This window comes from Xyrauchen texanus, chromosome 37 (genome assembly GCF_025860055.1).
Source record: "Xyrauchen texanus isolate HMW12.3.18 chromosome 37, RBS_HiC_50CHRs, whole genome shotgun sequence".
NCBI classification, from domain to species: domain Eukaryota; kingdom Metazoa; phylum Chordata; class Actinopteri; order Cypriniformes; family Catostomidae; genus Xyrauchen; species Xyrauchen texanus.
Window position 1 is genome coordinate 9,440,382 of NC_068312.1, and position 13,608 is coordinate 9,453,989.

General features: G+C 46.0%; 1 pseudogene; it reads left to right on the forward strand.

Moving 5' to 3' along the window:
- The first annotated feature begins 182 nt into the window (after nucleotides 1-182).
- Nucleotides 183-13,608, forward strand: part of LOC127631266 (indoleamine 2,3-dioxygenase 2-like) — a 44,977-nt pseudogene continuing 31,551 nt past the window's right edge.

A 13,608-nucleotide genomic window follows, 5' to 3' on the forward strand; every position in this document is an offset into this window, starting at 1 on the left:
TTTTTAAATAATTTCATTAGAATGTTTTTAAATGCATGCTCTATACTTGGAAGCACATGCAACTTAACCTGTCCTCAGTAAGATGTCACAACTGCCTATCAAAGTTGTGTCCTCACTTTGAGTGTACTCCGTCAGATATTTGTTTATAATCCTGAATAAATCAGACAATGTCATGGTCAGCTATGTCTCTGAGTACCCCTTTCCCACTTTCTGCTCATGATGGATGCAACAGTAGGACACGTGGTCTGGTATGTTTGATCTTTTTTACATTTTAAACAAACAATGTTCATGTCTCTGTGGTCTAAGCTTCAACAAGTCAACACCATCATCCCATTGTGATACTTTCTGTTAAGAATTATGTAAGAATTTTAGCATTGTAGTTTCGGTTACAGAGGCAGCTTTAACTGAGGAAAAACACACAACGGCTCCAGTGTACAACACATTGTCAACTCTGTCAGAATTTTCAGAATAGTGTGAAAACAGAAAAAGAAAGTATAGAATGTATTTTATCACTCAACTCCTTCACTGGACATCATTATTAAGGACTTTACACTCTTGTTGGTTTGGATCAAATTAAAATAGCATGCTTTTTAGTGTGTCTGATGGAGCTGACACAAATCACAGTAAGATGTAAATTCTGAATGAATAAATGTAAATTTTCAGAAGAAAAAAAAAAGCAGTTTTTTAAAAACTTTGTTAGATGAGACCTACAGTATGTCTACAAACGTGTCCATCTCCAATTAATTTAAATGAAAACGAAGATTTCAAATCTGTTTGGTTCCTTACCTCAAGAATCAGTGACTGACACAAATAGAGACAGCATAACATAAATAATCACAATCAATGCTGTCAATTAACATGTAATCAACATGTAAACAGTCAATCCATTTATGTTACTACAGTATCAAAACCAATTTGGGAAGACCAAAATGGTTTGTAATACTAGGAAGTTGCACAACTGACTATATTACAGAAACTATAAGGTTTTGAGTGAAAAGTCCCATTCCCATTATGCACAACATGCCTTACTCTTGGGGCACGTTGTCACAAAAGGCTGGCACGTGTTCAGTGAACTGTATCTTTTATACTTGGGCAATAGCAGTGAAAATAATCATGATGTTTTTTTTGTAGCCAACCAAACTAACCAAGTACCAAGAAACTAATATTCCAACAAAAGTATACCAGCCTGGGAAATACTGATGAAAATATAAAGTGTGACAACTAGCCCCAGTCTACTCTTAAGAAATTGTACACAATAAAAAAAATCATGTGCACATTAATAAGTACTATATGCAACTATTTCTACTGGCTAATGATTCTGTTCAAATTAAATGTTCCCTTATTGACAAAATATTCCACTGAATACACAATGTTTCTTTAAACATCTAACCAGACAAGCCCATCTTGCCTTTATGAGTAAAGCCTTATGAGAGAGAGAGAGAGAGAGAGAGAGAGATTTGTTTTCTGACAGATAAGGCTCATTTCATTTTCAGGTATAAAGCAGTGACAGTAGCATGCCAAACACTTAGTAGTTTAAATTGAGAGTTGCTACTATAGTATACAACAATATGAACGCTGTAGTGAAAAATGAAACACTATTGTCTTTGAGAAAGTTTAAAGTCTCTGAAGATTGTGGGTTTATTCTTCCACAGCCTCTGAGAGAAGAAAGTATGACACTTTATTGCATTTTGTTAGTTGCACTTAACAAATCAGTATTACAGTAATATGCTCTGTGCTTTATGCATATTGTGCCATTGTAATGTATTATTGCATTATGCAATGTGCAATTTTGTTTAAGTATAATGCTATATTTTGGATTGGCACATCATTGGTTTCTTTTAAAGCATTTGACATTTTGACAGTTTGATTTTTCTGTGACCTTTATCTATTTGCTTAATGGAATTTTTTTTTTAAGGAGATCAAGACATTTTTATAGTAAGTGCATAATCAAAATCTGAGAAAATGGAAAGACTGCTTATTATGAGAAAACTATTGAGGCAAAATTAGTAAAGTTACGTATTTCAATGGACATTTTGTGCACATAAGGGTAGTAAAAACTCTCTAGCCATAAAGTTCAATCAATATCGGTATCTGTATATCTCAGATACCTCTTTTGGAGACTCACTTCTTGCAGACTCATCGAGAGCTGCGTCTGGCCCATCTTTTTTGAGCATGATGACTATGGGTTATGTGTGGCAGGAGGGAGTGAGAGTAACAATAAAAGTACGATAATGGTTTTATTTGCTATTCAAATCACTAATATGAATGAACCACATAGGGATTGTTAAAGGGATTGTTCATCCAAAAATGAAAATTCTCTCATCATTTACTCACCCTCATTCCATCCCAGATGTGTATGAATTTCATTCTTCTGCTGAACACAAAAGAAGATTTTTAAAAGTTCTTAGGTTCATACAATGTAAGTGAATGGTGACAAGAACTTTGAATCTCCAAAAACCACATAAAGGCATCACAAAAGTAATCTATTCGACTGCAGTGGTTAAATCTACATCTTCTGAAGCAATATGAGAGGTGTGAACAAGAAACAGAACAATATTTAACTCCTCCCTGCCCAGGAGTGTAACCCGCACACACACACACACAAGACGAGACAGTCACAATATCGGAGGAAAAACTGCTTTAATAAAAATAAAGCAGGCAAAAGTACATAACAGGGTAAATCCAGAGGGAGAATCGTCGAGGGAAGCGAGGGTCAAAGCCGGGGTAATCAGAATAGAGTAGCGGGAAGGACTAAACAGGGGAGCGAGGGGAACAAGAGAGCTGGCAAGCTAAGGGGTAACGAATCACAGGGGGGTCAAAACTAGATGAGACTAGCGGGGGGCAAAGACACGGGAATCTAAATACAATAACCAACACCCGTGCAGCGAAAGGGTGGTGATATATATAGGGGCGAGTGCAGGTGTAAACCATGACAGGTGATGAGACGAGTGCAGGTGAAACTAATGTGCAGGAGTGCAGATGACGCTAGTGCAGGTGGTCATAATGTTCTGGGGATTGGAAGCGCGTGAGAAACTTCGAGGAAGGGAGATTGCCCTACGAGCATGTGAGCGAGTAGGAGCAAAGTGGGCGTGAGGGCTCGAGCGAGCAAAAAGAGCGTGAAAAGCTCGAGGGGGCGGAGTTAGGGAGTGTGCGTGTGTGTGCTAGACGATGCGGGGAGAAGCAGAGGAGCGGGGTTCGTGACAGTACTCCCCCCTCTGAATAGGACGGCTCCTGATGGCCGCGGGAGGTGGTGCAGGATGATCGGGGGACAGACAAAGGGAAGTGAGACAGTCCATGGGCAGTTCAAGGTAAGGTCAGGGGGAACATAGTGGACAGGCGGGTGGTCGGGAGATCTAGGGGGCAGCCATAGGGCAGAGACTGGGTCAGGGGGTCTGGAAGGCGACTGGAGGACAGGGACTGGGTCCGGGGGTCTGGAAGGTGACCACCGGACAGGAACAGGGTCAGGAGGCCAGGGAAGAGGCCACAGGACAGGGAGAGTGTCAGGGGGCCACCGGACAGGGTCAGGGGGCCAGGGAAGAGCCATGAAAGGCGGAGCCGTGGAGGACTTGGGAGACGGAGCCTTGGAGCCTTGAGAGACTCAGCAGGTGGGGTACTGAGAGGCTGAGGAGGCGGCGCCATGGGGAGCCCAAGAGACAGGGCAGAGGGAGGTGGTGCCGCAGGAGGCTCTAGAGGCGGAGGCCTGGAAGGCTCCGGAGGTGGAGCCGAAGGAGGCTTTAGGGCCGAAGGCCTGGAAGGCTCAGGAGGCGGAGCCAATGACGGTGGCGCCGTAGGCGGCTCCAGCGAGGTAGGCCTGGAAGGCTCTGGAGGTGGAGCCGATGATGGTGGCGCCGTGGGAGGCTCTAGCGAGGTAGGCCTGGAAGGCTCTGGAGGTGGAGCCAAGGGAGGTGGCGCCGTGGGAGGTCCCCGAGGTGACGACCTGGCAGGCTCTGTAGTCTCGGGGGGGTAGAGCCGTAGCAGGCTCGAGGGGCGGAGCTCTAGAAAGCTCTGGAGTCTTTGGGATCAGAGCCGTGAGAGGCTCGGGAGGTGGAGCCGTGGGAGGCTCTGGAGGGGGAGCCGTAGGAGGCCCGAGAGGCGGAGCCGTAGAAAGCTCTGGAGTCTTTGGGAGCAGAGCCATGAGAGGCTCGGGAGGTGGAGCCGTGGGAGGCTCTGGAGGCGGAGCCGTAGGAAGCTCGGGAGGCGGAGCCGTAGGAAGCTCGGGAGTCTCTGGGAGTAGAGCCGTGAGAGGCTCGGGGAAAAAGGTTGTGGAAGACTCGAGAGGCTCTAGAGGTGGGGCCCTGGAAGGCTCGAGAGGCTCGAGGGGGGGAACCATGAAAGACTCGAGAGCCGAAGCCCTGAGAGGCTTGGAAGGGGGTGGAGCCCTGAAAGACTCGAGAGGAGAAGCCCTGAGAGACTCGAGAGGGGAATCCCTGAGAGGCTTTAGAGGGGGAGGAGCCCTGAGAGACTCGAGAGGCAAAGCCGTGAGAGGCTTGAGGGGTGGAGCCATGAAAGACTCGAGGGACGGAGCCCTGAGAGGCTCGAGGGGAGGAGGAGCCCTGAAAGGCTCGAGAGGAGGAGGAGCCCTGAAAGGCTCGAGAGGGGAGCCCTGAGAGGCTTGAGAGGGGGAGGAGCCCTGAGAGACTCGAGAGGCGAAGCCGTGAGAGGCTTGAGGGGTGGAGCCATGAAAGACTCGTGAGGAGAAGCCCTAGGAGGCTTGAGAGGGGGAGGAGCCCTGAGAGACTCGAGAGGTGAAGCCGTGAGAGGATTGAGGGGTGGAGCCATGAAAGACTCGAGGGGTGGAGCCCTGAGAGGCTCGAGGGGAGGAGGAGCCCTGAAAGACTCGAGAGGCGAAGCTGTGAGAGGCTTGAGGGGTGGAGCCATGAAAGACTCGTGAGGAGAAGCCCTGGGAGGCTTGAGGGGTGGAGCCATGAAAGACTCGAGGGACGGAGCCCTGAGAGGCTCGAGGGGAGGAGGAGCCCTGAGAGGCTTGAGAGGAGGAGGAGCCCGCGAGGGCTCTGAGGGGCGAGCAGAGGCTGGCAGGTCTGTGGAAGACTCTGGGGGCGGAGCAGAACTTGGCAGAGCCGTGGAAGACTCTGGGGGCGGAGCAGAACCCGGCAGAGCCGTGGAAGACTCTGAGGGAACCTCTGCGGTCTTGAGCACAAGACGAGACTGGGGAGAAGGGGCCCTCTTCCTTCTCTGACGTCTTCAGCCAACAGGGGATGTGGCCATGGGGGCGGTCGAGGTTACAGGCGCTGGCTGGCTGACCGTGGCCGACATGGGCGCTGGCTCGTTGGCCGTGGCGGGCACGGGCGCTGGCTCGTTGGCCGTGGCGGGCATGGGCGCTGGCTCGTTGGCCGTGGCAGGCATGGGCGCTGGCTCGTTGGCCGTGGCGGGCATGGGCGCTGGCTCGTGGGCCGTGGGCGCTGGCTCGTTGGCCGTGGCAGGCATGGGCGTTGACTCGCTGGCCGTGCCAGGCTTCGAGGCTGGGACCGTGACAGGCTTCGGAACTGGGGCCGTGTCCGGCTTCGGGACTGGGGCCGTGACAGGCCTCGGGACTGGGGCCGTGACAGGCCTCGGGACTGGGGCCTTGGTGTGGAGCGCTGGTTCAGTGTCTGCCTCCCCCACAGTAAACGAGGAACCAGCGTACAGTAGGGCGAGGTCAATAAACTGAGCCAGGTTGAGAGAGCAGCGACCACCAGGCATGAATGATGAGGTTGGCTCATTCAGTCCAAATTGAAAAATGGTTTTCAGAGCCACCTCATTAAAATTCACCTGGTTGGCCAGGGCACAAAAATCCACAACATAAACCTCCAAGGGTTGACTCCCCTGACGCAACCCCACGAGTCGGGCTGCTGGCTCCATAATGTCGAGGGCGGGGTTATGAGTTACACAACCGCTGCCTCGCATAAAAAACCCTTGGTCAGCGTCCAAAGAGCCATAAAACCTCTCCGGGGTGGAGAGTGCACGGCGCTCAGAAATGCACTGGAGGCATAAACGGGCTCAGGGGCAGACACAGGTGAAATAGGGTGAAACAAATCAGAAATAGCGCATACCTGCTGCCCCTGGGCCGTGAGCGCGTGGTCATCTCTCCACACTGTAGCTCCTCGCGCCGAATGTGACGTGCTTCTCCGCTCTAGTGAGCTGCGCGAATCCTTAGCGCGGGGCATTGTGACGGTCAACGGTGAGGTTGGTTATTCTGTAACCCGCACACACACACACAAGACGAGACAGTCACAATGTCGGAGGAAAAACTGCTTTAATAAAAATGAAGCAGGCAAAAGTACATAACAGGGTAAATCCAGAAGGAGAATCGTCGAGGGAAGCGAGGGTCAAAGCCGGGGTAATCAGAATAGAGTAGCGGGAAGGACTAAACAGGGGAGCGAGGGGAACAAGAGAGCTGGCAAGCTAAGGGGTAACGAATCACAGGGGGGTCAAAACTAGACGAGACTAGCGGGGGGCAAAGACACGGGAATCTAATTACAATAACCACGTGCAGCGAAAGGGTGGTGATATATATAGGGGCGAGTGCAGGTGTAAACCATGACAGGTGATGAGACGAGTGCAGGTGAAACTAATGTGCAGGAGTGCAGATGACGCGAGTGCAGGTGGTCATAATGTTCTGGGGATTGGAAGCGCGTGAGAAACTCGAGGAAGGGAGATTGCCTACGAGCATGTGAGCGAGTAGGAGCAAAGTGGGCGTGAGGGCTCGAGCGAGCAAAAAGAGCGTGAAAAGCTCGAGGGGGGCGGAGTGAGGGAGTGTGCGTGTGTGTGCTAGACGATGCGGGGAGAAGCAGAGGAGCGGGGTTCGTGACAAGGAGGTTCCGATATGCACAACAAATGTCTATCACCAAAAAAAAGAACAATGTTAAAGTGGAGATTGATAGTAAAAAAGGATTAAAATTTTGATCTGTTTCTCACCCACATCTATAATATTGCTTCTGAAGACATGGATTAAACCACTGGAGTCAAATAGATTACTTTATGTGCCTTTTTGGAGATTCAAAGTTCTTGACACCATTCATTTGCATTGTATGGACCAACAGAGCTGAAATATTCTTCTGAAAATCTTCGTTTGTGTTCAGCAGAAGAAAGCAAGTCATACACACCAGGGATGGCATGAGGGTGAGTAAATTATGAGAGAATTTCCATTTTTGGGTGAACTGTCCCTTCAAGAGAGCTGTACCAAATCTGTATTCATCTGTAAAAGAGTTGATACTTAATATGTGTGTGCTTATAATGTACTTGTTATGATCTCTCTCAGGTGCAACCGTAGAATTTGGAGGTGTCTCAAAGATTGGGTCTGCCCCCAATCCTCATCCACGCATACAGTCCTTGCCAACTAGAAGAAAACAGACCCAGATGGGTAAACTCACTGTTATATTAAGGCTCATCATATATTTTACTATCTAAAAATATGTCATCCAAATTTTTAACACAATTTACATATAGTTAAAATTTAAATTAACTAAATGTCAATTGTTGACTTTCCCTTTGATTGTTACTAATCTGTTTATTTGCCCGTCATGTCTGAAGTTTTGAAAAAATATATATGTTCGGCTATTTTTGGTTTCTTTTTTGAAAACTGCCAAATTGACATTCCTTTGTTATTTTACTCTGTGAATACTTTCAGGGCTATATCTATACTGTGTAATATCTATACTTGTATATCTATACTTGTTTTTTATACAAAATTGGATTACAAATGATTCCTGAGATAATAACTTGACACATTTGCTGAATCAAATATGTAATGTAATGATATCATGTCACAGCAACGTAGCATATTACTATTTGAAACATTAATTATTTTTAAAAGTTGACCGTTTCACATACTGCAGTGTACACAATTTACTAAATATTAAGCAGTACACTTGTTTTCCATACCGAACATACTGTACCCCATAAACTGGAGTAGATAAAAAAAAATAATTTAAGTCATAACTCAAATGTTCAAAGAATTCCTATCACAGCATTTCATCTTTGTAGTAAAGAACATTGTTCACATACTGCTGCTTATTTTTTTATATAAATTATGTTATATAGATTGCATCAAATGTTAATTATGGTCCCACCATGTCACCCACATCATAGATTTAAAAAATATTGCAATGTACATTTTGTATTTAAAAATGTAAACCAGCTCAACCAAATCATTAACAATAACTGGTTTATATTGTTAATGATCTACGACTAGTAGAATTGAATAGTAGCATATTACTGAATATGGCACAGTAGCAGGGCTGTTTTTGAGTATATGTGGAAAATCCTCATTTAAAATTTGAATTTTCTAATTCAAATAATGTTTTTCTCATTGTAAATAATCACTACATGGCCAGTATTTTGGTGACATTTACATTGTCTGCATGTACTGTATATTTTGACAAATTAGCTATGTTGCAGATCTGACATGTTGTGTACAGTAAATCAAACTAACTATAATGGTGTATTTGTTTTTCCATGCACAACTGGACGATGATTGTTCCCAGACATTTTTCCATGGCGTAAGTATTGTGTTAACAGAAATATTCATTGCATGTTATTGATTTATAGAACCAACAGAGGGAGCCATCTCATTATGTACAATAGGATCCATGTGTATTCATGCCCCCTTGCAGCAAATGACCATAGAAAAGCATTAACATCAAGTATTTCAAGAAAAGAACTACACAATCACACCGTGTGAAAGAAAAAGTAAAACTTAAAAGTAATTTGCAAACAATGCTAATCTGAGTTATAGCAAGTTCTTCTGATTTGCCATTCATTGGGACTGTTGTTGCTTCCTGTAGAAACTTGGAGTTGCTGTTGACGTTGTCTAGATGCGAGAGCGTGAGAGGGTTTTTTCTAGTCGTGCTGCTTGTGAAGTTGGCAGCTCTCCCTGGCCTGAAGGTCTGACACCTTTAAATGCTTTGCAAATGCCACAGTTCACAAACAGTTCACTGAGATGCATAGTGTAAGTTATAATAGTAAATAATTGCTTTTGATACTCTGTGTTATTTGAGCAAAAAGCAGCTCAGTACTGTAGTACTCAGTACTTGTATGCAATATCTATTAAATTATAAAAATAAAGAAGCTTTTTCTTTGTACAGTCAATCCCTGAAGTCGTCAGCTGTGTCCATTATAATGACGTTGCTATGGTCACCGAAGCTCTGGATGTAGTCAGTCAGGCCAAAGACAGCATGAAGCAGGCCCTCAAACTAATGCACGGTAATACGTTTAGATGATAAATCAACTCAGGTTCATTAAAACGACTTTATTTAAATACTTTGTTAGTGACATTTGTCTTATTTGTATTGCTTTGTATTTGTACTGAAATTGTGTATGTTTTCAGAATATGTAGATCCCACCAAATTTTATGGTATTTTGCGGATCTCTATCTGTCTGGGTAAGCCTATGGTTTTTATAATAATTTGGCCTTTATAATAATAAATAATGTATATTCTCTTGCTGTTTGTTTAATTTAGTGTCAATTCTGTCCAATCAGGGGCCTTCTAGAGAAGAACAAGGGACTACATGCCCCCGTCTCATAAGCATTTCATCGAGGACATCTCTAGCCGCCCGTCCTTGTGCAAATTTGTGCTTCAGCAAACAGACGAGAGTCTATCGCACATGTTTGAACAATGTGTGGCTCGACTGCTGGACTTTCGTAATTACCACATCAACATTGTCACCCGTTTCATCAATATACCGGCCTCTCGTGCCAAACAGCTCTGTGCTAGCGAGCAGGGATTTGTTGAGGAGCTGGACACAATCAGGAGAGCACTCACAGCACTGGAGAAAAGAGGGACTGGAGGTTCTAGCATTATTATCTGTCTGAAGACAGTATGAGATGAAATCAAAGACAGTTCTATCACACAATATACAAGTGGGAAGCAACTCTTGCCAGACCCATCAATGACCGTGACACAGAAAGCAACTACTGTTAACTCAAAAAAAAAAAAAAAGTGTAACACCTTTAAAAAGCCAACATTCCATAAATTCTCATTACAGTGGGGTCCTGTAGTTTAAGACCACATTGAAAATTCTGCATTTATTTTCCCATCATATCAGGTTTAAAAAAGTTTTAAATAATATGTTAAAGCTATTTTTGTTTCCTTTTTTGAAAACTGCCAAACTGCCATTCTTTTGTTATTTTACCTTGTGAATAATTTAGATTTTCCATCAAATACCTTCTATTTGAACCACATAAATGGTCTTCCTTCAATAAAAATGAGTGTTATGGACATTTTGTGCCATAGAATCCACATAGAATTCCATTGCATTTAAATTAGAACCCAAAATATGTCTCCCATCAATGAAGTAAAGTGTGCAGTAATGCCTATACAAAAGAGGTCTAATATACCTGGAGAAAGCTATCTGTTAATGTTCCCATTCATCTCAATGGCAATCGCTCAGCTGGCACATGCAGCATCAGAAGTATGCGACCTGGATGCTGCCATCATTGTTTCACTGAGACTAAGAAATTATTATTTTTTATCACCAAATCCTATGTGGCTGCAAACCTACACTGGCAGCCAAAAGTTTGGAATAATGTACAGATTTTTCTCTTATGGAAAGTAATTGGCACTATTATTCAACAAAGTGGCATTCAACTGATCACAATGTATAGTCAGGTCATTAATAACGTGAATAATTACTATTACAATTTGAAAAAAATACTCAGATCTTCTGTCCGCCAAAGCAGACACAGAGCTGCTCAGAGGTTCTGAAGCTCTGCGTGCGGTCCAAATATATGCGTAAAGCGTTCACCAGACACAGCAACGTAAGCGCTGGGTCTGCCTCCTCCTGAGGCAGCACTTGCAGGTTTACCACCTGATCCCTGAATGGGGTTGTGGGAACCTTGGGCACATAGCCCGGTCGGGTCTCAGGATTACGTGAGAATAGCCCGGACCAAAATCCAGGCACGTTTCGCTGACAGAAAATGCTTGCAGGTCACCTACCCCCTTGATGGAGGTGAGTGACGTCAGGAGGGCTGTCTTCAGAGAGAGTTCCTTAAGCTCAGGTGACTCTAAGGGCTCAAAAGTGGGCCCTTGTAGGCCTAACAGGACTACAGAGAGGTCCCATGAGGGAACGAGGTGCGGTCTGGAGGGATTCAACCTCCTGGCGCCTCTTAGGAACCTTGGACCGGTTGTATCAGCTATACGTACGTTACAACTTTGCCTAGTTGTGGCGTAAATGGGCACGAACGTATGAACTAAATATTTATGGAAGCCTCCTACTAGGCGTAACGGATGGAATAAAAAAAGAAGACTGATATTCTATGACCTCAATGAGCTTATTTTTTGCGTGACAGGCATCAATCATTTCGATATACAGTATGATGTCGACATTTGAGAGAGAGAGAGAGAGAATTAAAGTGGCCGGTCTAATGGTGCACTTTTCATGGTGAGTCACCCGGTGTCAAGTGTCAACACATTGAAAATATATATGGGATATTAAAATGAATAAATGTCTGTTTTTCCAGCTTGATGTATTAGTATTTATTTATCACCCCTTATTTATTTTAGATACAGTTCCTATATACTGTTATTTACACAGGGCAAATATACTATTTATCCAATCTACTTTTATTACGTATCACATTTTAATGGGGGTATAATTTATTACAGCTGACAGTTATGGGCAAACAAGGTTTGAACATCAAATATAAATGAGATCAAATTGAAGTCACAGCTTTTTAACACTTCTGTGTACAAATTTGAAGGCTGCTTACTGGATAAATACGGGTAAACGTCATATTATGAGATGCCCTAAGAACAGGTGGTGCAACCAAATTAATATCTGACTTACAAACTAACTAGTATTTACTAAGCCCTTCGTGTGAACTTTACATCCTAACTTACGCACAGCTGGTGCAACCCTACCCTGATGATCAGGTCATGCTGTCCTAATGACTCACCACCCAATGTGTCGTGGTGTGCAGCTATAGCGGATACGTACACCTTCAAGGTGGAGGGGGACAGCCGTCCCTCCAACCGCTCCCACAGGAAGGAAAGCACTGACCTGACTGCGCATCTTTGGGGGTCTTTGCGTAGGGAAGAACAACACTTGGCAAACAGAGACCACTTCAAGGTATACAGTCACCTCATAGAGGGAGGCCTGGCCTGAGTGATCGTGTCTACCACCGCGGGTGGTAGGCCTCTTATGGTCTTCCGCATCCTATCCAGGGGCCAGTCGTGGAGGTTCCAGATGTCTAGCCCCGGGTGCCAGATGGTGCCCCGTCCCTGAGAAAGAAGGTCCTTCCTCAGGGGAATTTGCCAGGGAGGGGCTGACGCGAGGAGCGTTAGGTCCGGGAACCAAGTCTGGGTGGGCCAGTAGGGTGCTACTAGGATGACATGTTCCTCATCCTCCCTGACCTTGCACAGGGTCTGTGCAAGTATGCTCACTGGGGGAAACACATATTTGCGCAGTTCAGGGGGCCAGCTGTGTGCCAGCGCATCTATACCGAGGGGTGCCTTGGTTAGGGCGTACCAAAGTGGGCAGTGGTAGGATTCTGGGGAGGCGAACAGGTGTACCTGTGCCCGGCCAAATAGACTCCAGATCAGCTGGACCACCAGAGGGTAGAGTCTCCACTCTCCCTTGTGGGTAACCTGTCATGACAGCACGTCCGCTGTAGTGTTGAGGTCGCCCAGGATGTGAGTGGCTCGCAGCAACATGAGGTGCTGCTGACTCCAGAGGAGGAGACGGCAGACAAGTTGTGACATACGACGGGAGAGTAAACTGCCTTGACGGTTGACGTATGCTACTGTTGTCGTGTTGTCTGTCCTAGCCAACACCTGCTTGCCCTGGATCAATGGCAGGAAACTCCGCAGGGCGAGCAGTATTGCCAACAACTCGAGGCAGTTGATGTGCCAACGTAGCTTTGGGCCATCTAGATGCTGGCGGCTGTGTGCCTTTTGCATACAGCACCCCAGCCCGTCTTGGAGGCGTCGGTCGTAACCATGACGTGCCTGAAGACCTGTTCTAGTGGAACACCTGCCCATAGAAATATGAGGTTGTTCCAAGGGCTGAAAAAGATCGACGTGATGGCCACGCAACATGTCCGCTATGCCATGTCCATCTAGGGACTCTGGAGCCAATGCTGATGAGGATGCCAGGAGCCTCTGAAACAGTTTCATCACGGTCTTCTGTCTGAATGGCTTCAAACAGGTCAGCACCGACTGGGCATGCTCGTTTGTGAGGCGCACCATCATCGAGACAGTCCAACTCCAAACCGAGAAAAGAGATGCTCTGAACAGAGAGGGAACTCTTTTCCCAGTTGACCCGAAGCCCTACCCGGCTGAGGTGCGAAAGAACCAGGTCCCTGTGCACACACAACACATCCCAAGAGTGAGCTTGGATCAGCCAGTCATCGAGATAGTTGAGGATGCGAATGCCTACTTCCATTAATGGGACATGGACTGCCTCTGCGATCTTCGTTAAGACGCGAGGAGACAGTGACAGGACGAAAGGGAGGACCTTGTACTGGTACGCCTGACCTTCAAATGCAAACCTAGTCGGACGGTCCAGGCCAGCACTCGCGATGGGTTTGAGAACGCAAGCCATGCGTCCAAGCTCCGGGTGAGGGCACCAAGGGGACAATCATCGACACAACATCGAGTGAATTACAGATAG